This window comes from Tenrec ecaudatus, chromosome X (assembly GCF_050624435.1).
Source record: "Tenrec ecaudatus isolate mTenEca1 chromosome X, mTenEca1.hap1, whole genome shotgun sequence".
In the NCBI taxonomy this organism is placed as follows: domain Eukaryota; kingdom Metazoa; phylum Chordata; class Mammalia; order Afrosoricida; family Tenrecidae; genus Tenrec; species Tenrec ecaudatus.
Window position 1 is genome coordinate 146,697,052 of NC_134548.1, and position 14,021 is coordinate 146,711,072.

Consider the following 14,021-nt stretch of genomic DNA (forward strand, 5'->3'; position numbering starts at 1 on the left):
AGAAGTACTCTGCATATCTACAAGAAACCTCTACTGTGAAAAGGAATAGATGACTGTGGGAAAATTAAGACTAGAGAAACAAAAAGGTAAACAAGGATCGTTCCTAATTCAGACAACCTTTATGGTGCTGCCAAATTGGTTTTCTCCTGTTCTTTTCTTTCATAGGGAGCTGACGTAGCCTACCTAAATGCTAGCTAGATGAATATGCACAGGTAAGAAATGAGATTCTGGGGGTGTAGATTTCTAATATGCAGAATATATTTATGTATTGAAATAAAAAAGAGAGAAACAAATATGGTGAGTTAAATCAACATCTATATTGAAAAATGGAATTTCAAATGCGTGGGAGAACACAAATACATACAAACAGCAAACCCAAAGATAGATGAGTAGGGAGCAGGAATCAAGTCTAAGGAGCTAAAAGTGAAATGAGTCAGTTTAAAGAGACAAATCAGTGTAGACCCATGGTTTTCAAACTTTATGATTTCTCTTGGAAATCTTGATGAAATACAGATTACAATTCAATTGATCTAAGTCAGAGACTGAGAGTGTAGACTTCTAATAATTTTTCAAGTTATTCCAAAGCTGCTAATATTTGGGTCACACTTTTGAGCAACAAGAGTGTAAACGAGGGCTCCGCTTTCCATGCGCTGCCGGAGTGCTCCTCGCTTGTCCTGCTTCCGGGCTCTGCCGCTGCCGCTGCCTAGCTCCCAGCCACTCGCCACTTCTGTATTGCCAAGATGTCTCTTTCTAACAAGCCTACGCTGGACAAGCTGGACGTGAAAGGGAAGCGCGTGGTCATGAGGGTGGACTTTAATGTTCCTATGAAGAATAACCAGATAACAAACAACCAGAGGATCAAGGCTGCCATCCCAAGCATCAAGTTCTGCTTGGACAATGGAGCCAAGTCAGTTGTTCTTATGAGCCACCTGGGCCGCCCCGATGGCATCCCCATGCCTGACAAATAATCCTTAGAGACTGTTGCTGTAGAACTGCGATCTTTGCTGGGCAAGGATGTCCTTTTCTTGAAGGACTGCGTGGGCCCAGAGGTAGAGAAAGCCTGTGCTGACCCAGCGGCTGGGTCTGTCCTCCTGCTGGAGAACCTCCGCTTCCATGTAGAGGAGGAAGGGAAGGGGAAAGATGCTTCTGGGAACAAGGTGAAAGCCAAGCCAGCCGACGTGGAAGCCTTCCAGGCTTCCCTTTCCAAGCTCGGGGATGTCTATGTGAACGATGCTTTCGGCACTGCTCACCGAGCTCACAGTTCCATGGTGGGAGTGAATCTGCCACAGAAGGCTGGTGGTTTCTTGATGAAGAAGGAGCTGAATTATTTTGCCAAGGCCTTGGAGAGCCCAGAGAAACCCTTCCTGGCTATCCTGGGCGGAGCTAAAGTTGCAGATAAGATCCAACTGATCAATAATATGCTGGATAAAGTTAATGAGATGATTATTGGCGGTGGAATGGCTTTTACCTTCCTTAAAGTGCTCAATAACATGGAGATTGGCACTTCTCTGTTTGATGAAGAGGGAGCAAAGATTGTCAAGGACCTAATGTCCAAAGCGGAGAAGAATGGTGTGAAGATTACCTTACCTGTTGACTTTGTCACTGCGGACAAGTTTGATGAGAATGCCAAGACTGGCCAAGCCACTGTGGCCTCCGGCATACCTGCTGGATGGATGGGCTTGGACTGTGGTCCTGAGAGCAGCAAGAAGTATGCTGAGGCTGTTGGTCGTGCTAAGCAGATTGTGTGGAATGGACCGGTGGGGGTATTTGAATGGGAAGCTTTTGCCCGGGGAACAAAAGCTCTCATGGATGAGGTGGTCAAAGCCACTTCCAGGGGCTGCATCACCATCATAGGTGGTGGAGACACTGCCACTTGCTGTGCCAAATGGAACACTGAGGTCAAAGTCAGCCACGTGAGCACTGGGGGTGGTGCTAGTCTGGAGCTCCTGGAAGGTAAAGTCCTTCCTGGGGTGGATGCTCTCAGCAGTGTTTAGTGTTCGCTGGCCCTTGGTTCCTGTGCAGTCCTGGCAACTGAGTGCTTTCTTTCATATCTCCACTTGGTATTAGTGAAAATCGTCTCATGTCAAGAGATGAAGCACCAGGAACCCATAACTGATGCACAGAACCTCAGCTCATCTTTACCACACCTTGGCTTTTCCCACATTGTTCAAGTTCCATTTAAATTTGTAGTGGCTAACCCTTTGTGCTTTCTAGGTGTATATATATGTTTTGCCGCTTAAAGTAGGCTGTGTTAGTCCCCTTGAAGCAGCTTACTCCGGTTAGCTATGCTACCGTTTCATTACTGGCATGGAAGGATGATGAAGCTCCAGTGTTAGGTAGGGGAACAAGTCGATGATCTGTTAAAGGAACAATAAAGTTGTCCATTTAAACTGGAAAAAAAAGAGTGTAAACGATCCCATATAGAATAATGCTAATATTGTAATGTGAACAATCAAGAATTTATTCATCTCACACATTAATGGGATGGGAGAAGTAGAAATTTATATCCATAAAATAACATGAAAACACATTCAGAAATTGTTTTCCTAATTCTAATGATATGTTAAGACCAAATACAAGAGAAAAAATACTTATAGCTATTGAGTCTATTCTGGCTGACAGTGATTCTGTAGGACAGAGTAGACAAAGAGTTTCTGGGACTCTAAATCTGTACAGGAACACACAGGCTCATCCTTCTCCTACAGAGTGACTGTGGGTTTGAATTGCTTATCTTGAAATTATTAACTTATGCATCACCAAAAATAAAGTTTTCCACAAGAAACACAGCATTTGGCTTGGGAGTTATTTTGAAACTTAGAGCTTACTTGACAATGAATTGGCGATGCTTTATTTAAATTTTAATGATGTTGTTTACAAACTGACATCCTATCTGGGACCTCCCCAGAAGATAATAAAACATATGCTACATAGACAGGGACCTGTAAGTCAGATCAGATTTTTGTCATAAAGCACTGGTCCATCCAGTCATCAATTATCATAAAAATGAAGTCCATCTACTCTTCAAGCCAAAGTTATTGCTATTGAATAATATGCAAATATAAGGGAAATTATCTGAGATTTTTTTTAATTTGATACTTACTGGTCTGAACAAAATGGGGGAAACCACTATTGCCTCAAGTCACCCTTGTAACATGAAACTAGAGACATTCCCAGAGACTACCCTCAATCAAATAATAGTCTAAGCTTATAAAATAAACAACAACCCCTGCTTATAAAATAAACAACAACCCCTGTGAGCATTGTTTTACTTAGACCAATCACCTGTACATGACCAACAGGGCAATGATTTCCCAAAAAGCAAAGATAAGAACACAGGACTCAAAACAACTCACTGCCTGCACTGACTCAATGTGACTCTCTAGGACAGGGTTGAACTCTCCCTGTGACTTTCCGAGGATGGAATGTTTTAAGGAAATAGAAAGCCTTGTTTTTCTCCTGCTGAGCTGCGGGAGAGGTTAGGTGGGGGAAGAGACAGAAATGGGAAGCCTGGGTAAAAATGAGGAGAACACTGAAACATTGTGGAGATTACAACCAATGCCACAAGGATAATTTGTGCATGAATTATTGAATGGAAAACTAATTTTCTGTGTAAGCACCAACCTAAAGCACAATAAAATATTTATTATAAATTGTATAAGGAATTCTGTTCTCAGCATTAAAATTTTTTGCAGTAATAAGAACTAGTATTTCCATAACATTGAGAAACTTCTGAATTGTTTTTAGATACATTGTCACATTTTATACTAAAAAAAAAAAAAAAACCTATAAGATAGGTAGGGCAAATAGTGCCCCTATTTTCAGAATGAAAGAGAATCAGAGAAATCAAATGAACCAATAAAGGACACAACTTACAGTCAGTTGTACTGATTTAAAACTCAGATGGTTTCCATCCGACATCAAAGAATGCATCTTAAAGTAAATAGTTGCAAAGCTCCCTCGGATTCCCATTCATTTTAGTGTCATGTTCAAGACTCTTCCTTCATCAAGCAAGTGAAGCTTTTCATAGGCGCTTAAGCGCTAAATGGGAAACCAAGAAATATGTGATCTGCATGAGTAGTAAATTACTTGTTTCATCCCACAGGACACTGGTAGTCCAGGCTGACTAGAAAAACAAATCCAGAGACACTCATATATGTAAGAGAGAACTTTATATCAAGAAGTAATTATGCATCAAAAAATATCCTAGCCCAGCCCAGATCAAGTCCATAAGTTCAATAGTAATCCATGAGTTCGATATTCGCCCATAAACTCCTCTTCACACTCATACTGCACATACAATGATGCCGTATTGAGGAAGATGACAGGTCTGTGGGTGGAAAGTCCCATGGATCCAATGGCTGTGGGCATATCTTCAGGGCTCTGGCTGCCATCAGCGTGACCCCATGTGGCTTGAAAACAGGAATGCAAAGCAGAGAGAGAGTGTGTCTCACCTCCAGGAAGGACAAGAAGACCCAGAATCCTCATGAGAAAGCCATGCCCACAAGGAGGGATCACCAGGCTCTGACCTGATTGACAGGCTAGACTACACCCCTTCATTCTTACTTGTCAAATTGATATGAAATGATATAACTACCATAGACACCATGCGCCTTAACTGATTAAATGGGAGTAAGCTTGGGATGGAGGGTTATCAAGTGTAGGAGTATTACTTGACCCATCTGTCTACATACTAAACTCCACCCTAACCTTCTGACAATGATGGTTGATCTGTAGTCTCTCTCTCTCTCTCTCTCTCTCTCTCTCTCTCTCTCTCTCTCTCTCTCTCTCTCTCTCTCTCTCATATATATATATATATATTCCACTAGTTGTCTGTCAGTTTGTCATGATGTGGTGGTTTGTGTGTTGCTGTGATGCTGGAAGCTATGTCACTGGTATTTCCAATACCAACAGGGTCACCCAATGTGAACAGGTTTCAGCAGGGCTTCTAGACTAAGAACAGATTACAAAGAAGGAACATACTGTGCACTTCTGGGGAACTGGCCACTAAAAATCTTATGGATAGCATTGAAATATTGTCAGATACTGATATTTTCATGATTAGAACAGACCATTCTCAGAGATAATGCCAGAATATGAGCGCACTAGGTAGAAAGGCAATGAAAATATGACTCTGGAAGAGTTGCCTTCTCAAAGTAGAGCTGACCATAACTAAGATGGGAGAAACCTTGAGGGACTAAGACCTTCAAGACCTTCATTCGCTGATGAGGCATAACTCAAAAACAGAAGAAATAACAAAAAACAGCAATTAATAATCAGAGCTTGGAATTTACAAAATACAAATAAAATGGAAGTTACAAAAAATGAAGTGGGATGCATAAAAATTGCCATTCTGGGCATTAGTGAGCTGAAATGGACCAGTATTGGCCGTTTCGAATCAGAATATCATATGATTTACTATGCCAGGAATGAAAGATTTAAGAGGAATGGATTCACAGTCATTGTCAAATAGGACATTTCAAGATCAATTTTCAAGTACAATGCTCTCTATGAAAGAACAACATCTGTTCACATACAAGGAAATCCAGTGAATACAACTAAGGCTACTGATGTATAAAATGAATGATTCTATAAATGTCTTCAGTCTGAAATTTATCATGATACATTCATAATTGGAATGCAAAAGTTGGAAACAAAGAGTAAGGGACAGTAGTTAGAAAATATGGCCTTGGTGATAGAAATGAAACTGGAGGTCCCATGAAAGAATTTTGTAAGACAAATGACTTCTTCATCAAAAATATCTTATTTTCAACAACACAGCTGGACTTCTCCACATGGAATAAACAGACATCAAGTTGGGTACATCTGTGGAACGAGCCGATGAAGAAGTTTGATATCAGCAGCTAAACCAGGTCAGGAGCCAACTATGGAATAGATCATCAATTGTAGATATGCAAGCTCAAATTGAAGGAGAAGAAAATAATACAAGTCCAAGACAGCCAAACTATGACCTAGTGTATGTCACACATGAAATTCAAGACCATCTGAAGAACAGATTTGAAACATAGAACACTAAAGACAGAAAACTTGATGAGTTTTGGGATGACATCAAGAACATTGTACACAAAGAAAACAAAAGGGTCATTAAAAAGACAGGAAAGAAAGAAAAGTCCAGAGTAGATTTCAGAAGAACTTGGAAACTTTCTCTTCATAGAGTAACTATGGAAAATAGAAGAAAGAGTGAAGTCAAAGAAAATTTCAATAGACAGCTGAAGAAGACAAAGTAAAATACCATAATGAAATATGAAAAGGCCTAGAGTGAAAAAAGGGAGCACATGCTCAGCATATCTGAACCTAAAAGAACTCACGAAAAAATTCACACCACCAGCTGTGATACTGAAAGATTCTATGGGCAAAATATTGAATGATACAGGATACATTAAAAGAAGATGGAAGGAATACACAGAGTCAGTGTACCAAAAAGAACTAGTCAGTGTTCATCTATTTCAGGAGGTAGTATATGATCAAGCACCAATGGTACTGAAGGAAGGAGTTTAAGCTGCATTGAAAATGTTAGCCACCAAAAAGGCTCTGGGAATTGATGGAATGCCAATTAAAATGTTTCAACAAGCTAATGAATCACTGGAACCACGGACTTGTGTATGCCAGGAAATTTGGAAGACAGCTACTTGGCCAAATGACTGGAAGAGATCCATATTTAAACCCATTATATATACAGGTGACCAAACAGAATGCTCAAATTATAGAACAATACCAGTGATATCACATTTAAGTAATGTTTTGTTAAGGATCATCCAACAACACTTGTTACTGTACATTGACAGGAAGCTACCAGAGGTTCCGGAAAGATTCAGTAAAGAACATGGAACTAAGGATAAAATTTCTGATGTCAAATGAATATTGGGTGAAATCAGAGAATACCAGAAGAATATTTACTTGTCTTAAATTGACTATGTAAAGGTTTTCAACTTTTTGGACCATAATAAATATGGATAAATTTGAGAAGAACTGGAATTCCATAACACTTCACTTTGCCTTTTGAAACGTGTACATGGATCAAAAGGCAGTTGTGGGAACAGAACATGCGAATACTGAATAGTTTAAAATCAGAAAGGTGTTCCTCAGGGTTGTATACTCTCACTGTGCTTATTTAATTTGTGTACTGAGAAAATCAACAGAGAATCTAGCTTATGTGAAGAATGCAACATCAGAAGAAGAATGAGTCACTGCAAAATGGTTGCATAAGCAAGTGTGGTGAAGAAAACTGATGGTGCCCGGCTATCAAAAGATATAGCATCTGGTATCTTAAAGGCTTGAAGATAAAGAAGCGGCCATCTAGATGACAAGCAACAAAGCCCACGTGGAAGAAGCACACCAGTCTGTGTGATCATGAGGTGTCAATGGGATCAGGTGTCAGGCATCTAAGAACCAGAATAAAATCTTACCCAATGTGAATTGGAGGTGGTGGTGAATGGAGTGGAAACCCAATGCCCATCTGTAGACAATTAGACATCCCCTCACCGAGGGGTCACAGGGAAGAGATGAGCCAGTCAGGGTGCAATATAGCACCAATGAAACACAGAACTTTTCTCTAGTTCTTTGGTACATTCTACCCCCACTATCATGACCTCAATGCTATCCTACAAATCACATTAGACCAGAGCATGCACACCACTACAGATAAGAGCCTGAAACACAGGGAATCCGGGAAAGATAAACCCCTCAGGGCCAACAATGAAAATAGATATGCCAGGAGGATTAGGGGAGTGAGGAGGAGAAAGGGGGATCAATCACAAGGATCAATCTAGAACCCCCTCCCAGGGGGACTAACAATTGAAAAGTGGTTGATCACTGAAGACAAATGTGTGCATAAACAAATGTGGTGAAGAAAGCTGATGGTGCCCGGCTATCAAAAGATATAGCATCTGGGGTCTTAAAGGTTTGAAGGTAAACAAGCGGCCATCTAGCTCAGAAGCAACAAAGCCCATGTGGAAGAAGCACACCAGCCCGTATGATCCCAAGGTGTTGAAGGGATCAGGTATCAGGCATCATCAGAACAAAAAAATCTTATCATAGTGAATGAGGCAGGGAGTGCAGAGTGGAGACCCAGAGCCCATTTGTAGGCCACTGGACATCCCTTACAGAAGGGTCTCGGGGAGGAGATGAGCCAGTCAGGGTGAAATGTAGAAACGATGAAACATACAACTTTCCTCTAGTTCCTAAATGCTTCCTCTCCACTCTCCAACCCACTATCATGATCCCAATTCTACCTTAGAAATCTGGCTAGACCAGAGGATGTATACTGGTACATATAGGAACTGGGAACCCAGGGAATCCAGGACAGATAATCCCTTTAGGACCAGTGGTGTGAGTGGCAATACTGGAAGGGCAGAGGGAGGGTGGGTTGGAAAGAAGGAACCAATTACAAGGATCTACATGTGACCTCCTCCCTGGGGGACAGACAAGAGAAAAGTGGGTGAAGGGAGACGTCAGACAGGGCATGATATGGCAAAATAATAATTTATAACTTAACAAGGGTTCATGAGGGAGGGGGAGTAGGGAGAGAGGGGAAAAATGAAAAGCTGATGGCAGGGGCTTAGGTGGAGAGCAAATGCTTTGAGAATGATGAGGGCAATGAATGTACAAATGTGCTTTACGCAATGGATGTATGTATGGATTGTGATAAGAGTTATATGAGCTCCTTATAAAATGATTTTTAAAAAGAATATTCAACCCTTTAAGATCAAAATGGCAGCATTTACCCAAGAACTAAGTTCATATGGGTTAGGAAAGAAGGAGGAAGTGGAAATAGGAAACAGGGAAAAAATGGGATAATTATACATTAAGGATATTGCAATGAATGAGATGAAGAAAAATGTGCTTCATTTTTTAAAGTAAAAACTGATGATATGCTCTGTGAACCTTCAGTGTATGCAAAGTTCTTAGCCATAAACAAAAAAGTTGAGGGAATGGAGGCTTGGAACCATAGTTGCAGAGGACAGACATCAAGATCAACTCGCATAACATTGTCAACAGAACAGTATCTTAAATCCTCCAATGTGTATAACAGCTAGGTCCTTAAGAAGCTCGCATGTACCCATTTAGAGTACTGTTCCATCTGAAGGAAAGCCAAAAGAAGAAAATGAAATCTACAAGGACATAACTAGTTCAAAGGACTGATACACCGTGCAAATCTCAGCTTCCATGACCCTGAGATCAGATGAACTGGTTAGTACCTGGCTACCATGGCTGACCACTCTGAAAGTGGTCACAATAAGGGGTCCTGGAAAAAATATATAGAACAAAAGCCAACTTCCTAAGACCAGGCTTGAGGGTCTGATGGAATTAGTGCGTGATCCAAGACTAACGCCCTTAGTCACACTTCAAACCTGAACTGAACTCACCTATATGCTGCAAATACATCCACGAATGAAATAAAGCACATGGAAGACATAATTATGAAAACTTAGTCATAAGAAAGTGTAGGGCATGGAAGAAGCACACCAGCCTGTATGGTCACAAGGTGTCGAACGGATCAGGCATCAGGCATCAAAGAACAAAATATCATATCATTGTGCATGAGGGGGGCATGTGGAGTGGAGACCCAAAGCCCATCTGTAGGCAACTTGACACCCCCCTACGGAAGGGTCGCAGGGAGGAGACTAGCCATTGAGTGTGCTGTAGCAATGATGAAACCTACAACTTTCCTCCAGTTCCTAAATGCTTCCTACCACCCAAATATCATGATCCCAATTCTACCTTACAAATCTGGCAAGACCAGAGGATGTACCCTGGTACAGATAGGAACTGGAAACACAGGGAATCTAGGGCAGATGATCCCTTCAGGACCAGTGGTGAGAGTGGTGATACTGGGAGGGTAGAGGGAGGGTGGAGTGGAAAGGGGAACTGAATACAAGGATCTACATATAACCTCCTCCCTGGGGGATGGACAACAGAAAAGGGGGTGAAGGGAGACGTTGGACAATGTAAGATATGACAAAATGATAATAATTTATAAATTATCCAGGGCTCATGATGGAGGGGGTGTGGGGAGGGAGGGGGAAAATGAGGAGTTGATGCCAAGGGCTTAAGTGGAGAGCAAATGTTTTGAGAATGATGAGGGCAAGGAATGTACAGATGTGCATTACACAATTGATGTATGCATGGATTGTGATGAGTTGTATGAGCCCCAAGTAAAATGATTAAAAAAAACAGAAAGTGTGGGGAAGAGGATATCAAAGAAACAGTAACCAACCTAAAAGAGGTCTTGATGATCAAAGCTGGAAGAATTTGAGAAAAAGAAAATTACTATGGTAGTGTATTAAGGCCACAGAATCAAAGAAGTATCCAAGATCCATACTAATTCAATTGTTGAAGAAAGAAAATGAAAGAGGGAGAGAAGATAAAGCTTATAAAGATAACCCAATAATATATGTAGATACTATTCTTTCTAGGTGGTTAAATTTTAACTTAACCACCAAGAATAGACAGGCCTAGTAGGTGAACAGTAAATAATCGCTTGGGGATTTGTACTCCTTAGAACATCCAGCTTTATGACAATAAAAGGACAGCATTTCTCCAGGCATAAAACTCCAAAGGCAGGAAAAACTAAGATAGAAGGACAATAAGAGAGAAGTGAGAAGAGACCTGCTACAATGTCACAAATCAAAATGTGTTCACATGGAGTAGAAAATCCACTTTCTCTGTAAATTCTCACTCAATTATAATCTTTTAAAATATCATTTTCCATGTGTTAGACTGGACATCTGCCATATGTACTAGGTCATTCTTTCAATTCAGTTATTATTCTGTATACCAAATGAGTCCACATAGAAATCATGTCCTATGGCAGAGATTGCTAGCTACCTATTTGGTTATCTATTTTCCTAAACTCGTTTACTAATCGATCAGCAAATTATAGTCACATGGGACATTGTTTACCTAAAAGATCCTGTTTTCTCCAGGTCTCTTGAAGCTCTAGGTGTTCACATTACTAAGTTCTCGTCAATGAGATAAATGTGACAAATTTCTGGAAATTCTTTTTTGTTGTTGTTTACGTTTTAATTGCTTAAAGCTTCTTTGTTAATCATTCTATTGGGGGCTCATACAACTCTTCTCACAATCCGTATATACATCCATTGTGTCAAGCACATTTGTACATCTGTTGCCATCATCATTCTCAAAACATTTACTTACTTTCTACTTGATCCCTCAATATCAGCTCATCTTTCACCCTCCCTCCTCATTCCCCCTCCCTAATGAGCCCTTCATAATTTATAAATTATTATTTTGTCATATCTTACACAGTCCGACGTCTCCCTTCATCCGCTTTTCTGTTTTCCATCCTCCAGGGAGGAGATTATATGTAGATCCTTTTAATTGGTTCGCCCTTTCTACCCCACCTTCCCTCCACCCTCCTGGTATTGCCTCTCTCACCACTGGTCCTGGATTCCCTGTGTTTCCAGTTCCTATCTGTACCAGTGTACATCTTCTGGTCCAGCCGGATTTGTATGGTAGAATTGGGGTCATTAAAGTGGGGGGAGGGGAGGAATCATTTAAGAAATAGAGGAAAGTTGTATGTTTTATGGTTGCTACCCTGAACCCTGACTGGCTCGTCTCCTCCCCAAGACCCTTCTGTAAGGGGGTGTCCAGTTTCCTATAGATGGGTTTTGGGTTTCCACTGTGCACTCCCTCTCATTTACAATGATATGATATTTTGTTCTTTGATGCCGGGTTACCAGGTCCCTTCTACGCCTCGTGGTCACACAGGTTAATGTGCTTCTTCCATGTGGGCTTTGTTGTTTCTGAGCTAGATGGCTGCTTGTTTGCCTTCAAGCCTTTAATACACCAAAACGCTATATCTTTTGATAACCGGGCACCATCAGCTTTCTTCACCACATTTGCTTATGGACACATTTGTCTTCAGCAATCGTGTCGGGAAGGTGTTCATCATGGAATGCCAATTTAATAGAAGAAAGTATTCTTGCATTGAGCAAGTACTTGAATGGAGGCCCAATGTCCATCTGCTACCTTAATACTAAACCTATAAATATATGCACATAGATCTATTTACCCATCATCCTCTATAAATATACATACCTATGTATATGCCTGTATTTAGACCTCTATAAATGCTCTTTGACTCCTAGTTCTTTCCTCTATTTCCTTTTCCTTTGAAATTCTTTTTAAAGGAGCAAATGAGCTCCATTCTTGTCTCATTCCTTTGTTCAGATGCTTAGAATACAGGCGTGATGACTGGAGCTCTACCTGTTATCTTGGTATATGCATGAGAATGAAAGAGATGAGATTACCATAGCTGAAAGAAATGTGAGTGCATGAATGCCATAGAACTATTACAGTCATTCTAAACTTGCTATCTTCAGATTTATTTTATTTTAGGTAGAAACGATTCATTCCAATCCAGGCTTTATTCTACTGTGTCATTCATCTTTCAGAGTCATATATCGGAGTATGTCACTACTTTGCTTAAAAATCGAACTTATCTGGTAAAGTGGAGGTGAAAACTCAACTCTTCAGCATTTAAGCCTTTTGTGATCTTGATTTAGCCTATATGTGTACACTGATTCATGCTGCTGATACAATCGCACACCTTTATATCTGTCTCACTAATTAATCCTTTATTCATTCCCAACTCTGCTCACAGTAATGAAGCTGTTTTTGTAGAAGGTATATTATTCTTACTTCCTCTAACCAGTGAATTCCTAGTAATCCCTGGAAAACCAACAGGAATGCCTCCTGTGTTATAAGTCCTTTTCAGTCACACTCTGGATCTGGTGAGTCAAATTTCTCCTTTCTTGTATATACTCACACACAAATTTATATGTAACTCCTCTAAATTCCCTTTGCATTTTGTACATGATTTTACAATGCAGCACATCATGTGACCAAAGGCCTTGGAAAGCAAGGGAGAGTGGCACCATTTGGGCCAGTGTGAGGGCATACATGTGATGCTGTTTGGCCTTTCCCATAGGCTGACCCAGGTACAGGGCCTTTAGAGGTCCCAGACAGCTTGTTAAAGTAAATCCACCTCTACTCTCCTACAAGTCTCACCCTGTTCATTCCAGCGCTGTTATATCCCTCCTTTTCCCTCCTCCCCAAGCTTTGAACCTGACCTTGCTGAGGTACTGAGCCCCTTCTTCCCAGGGGCCCTTCTACCCCCTCACTTTGCTTCCAGAAAATGAAATGAGATGTGTGCAGTGAGCTTCTCAGCATAGTTAACCCCTTCCAAAATATTATGTACATTCTGTGATTGTTTCCTTAGTCCTCATGCATGGAATATACTCATTTTTTCCTAAATTCATAATCTCAGAAGAAATATTTACTGCAACTTCCTGCCTTCATCTTCATCCCTTTTAGAAAGAATACAATCACTGTCCTATAGCATGTCTCTCCAAACTTAGAGATAACAGGATAAATGCAGAAAATTCTCCTGTGTCCTGCATAGTTAAAAAAAAAAACCTGGGGGAAGCAATGTTTGCTTACAATGATGAAAAAGTTAAAATAGCTCATGCTATATTTCTAAATGAAGGATAACAGAGGCATAAACATTGTCCTTACAAAGAGTCTTTTAGAAGAAAAGTATGAATCAAATTATTGGCTCAAGAACTGTTTGAACAGATGGTGTGATTAACAGTTAACATGCAAGACATCTTGGGAGCTTACAGGAAAGTAAACAAGCAAAACTAAAAAGAAATTACTTTGTTTCCCCAAAAGATTCTTTCATTCATTTTACTGGGTAAATTGAAAGTTCTATATTTTCAAGGCTGTGTTTCCTTGGAGGATGTTAGGAATGATCAGAGTAATTTTAGAGCAAAAGACAGCAACAATAAGAGTATATGCCACATGTGCCTCTTGAGATGGAGCTTGTGTACTTGCACTTTGCAGCATAGTTGACATTCTCCCCACTACTAAGGGCACTCTGTTCATCTGTGCTTTACTTCAATAGCCTCTTGTGCCTGGGCAACTGGGACCCAGTTAATAATTGGGATGGAGTTAATAATTGAGAAACAAACTAGGCTCTC

General features: G+C 40.5%; 1 pseudogene; it reads left to right on the forward strand.

Moving 5' to 3' along the window:
- Nucleotides 1-658: 658 nt before the first annotated feature.
- LOC142434289 (phosphoglycerate kinase 1-like) lies at nt 659-2,402 on the forward strand (annotated as a pseudogene).
- Nucleotides 2,403-14,021: the final 11,619 nt, after the last annotated feature.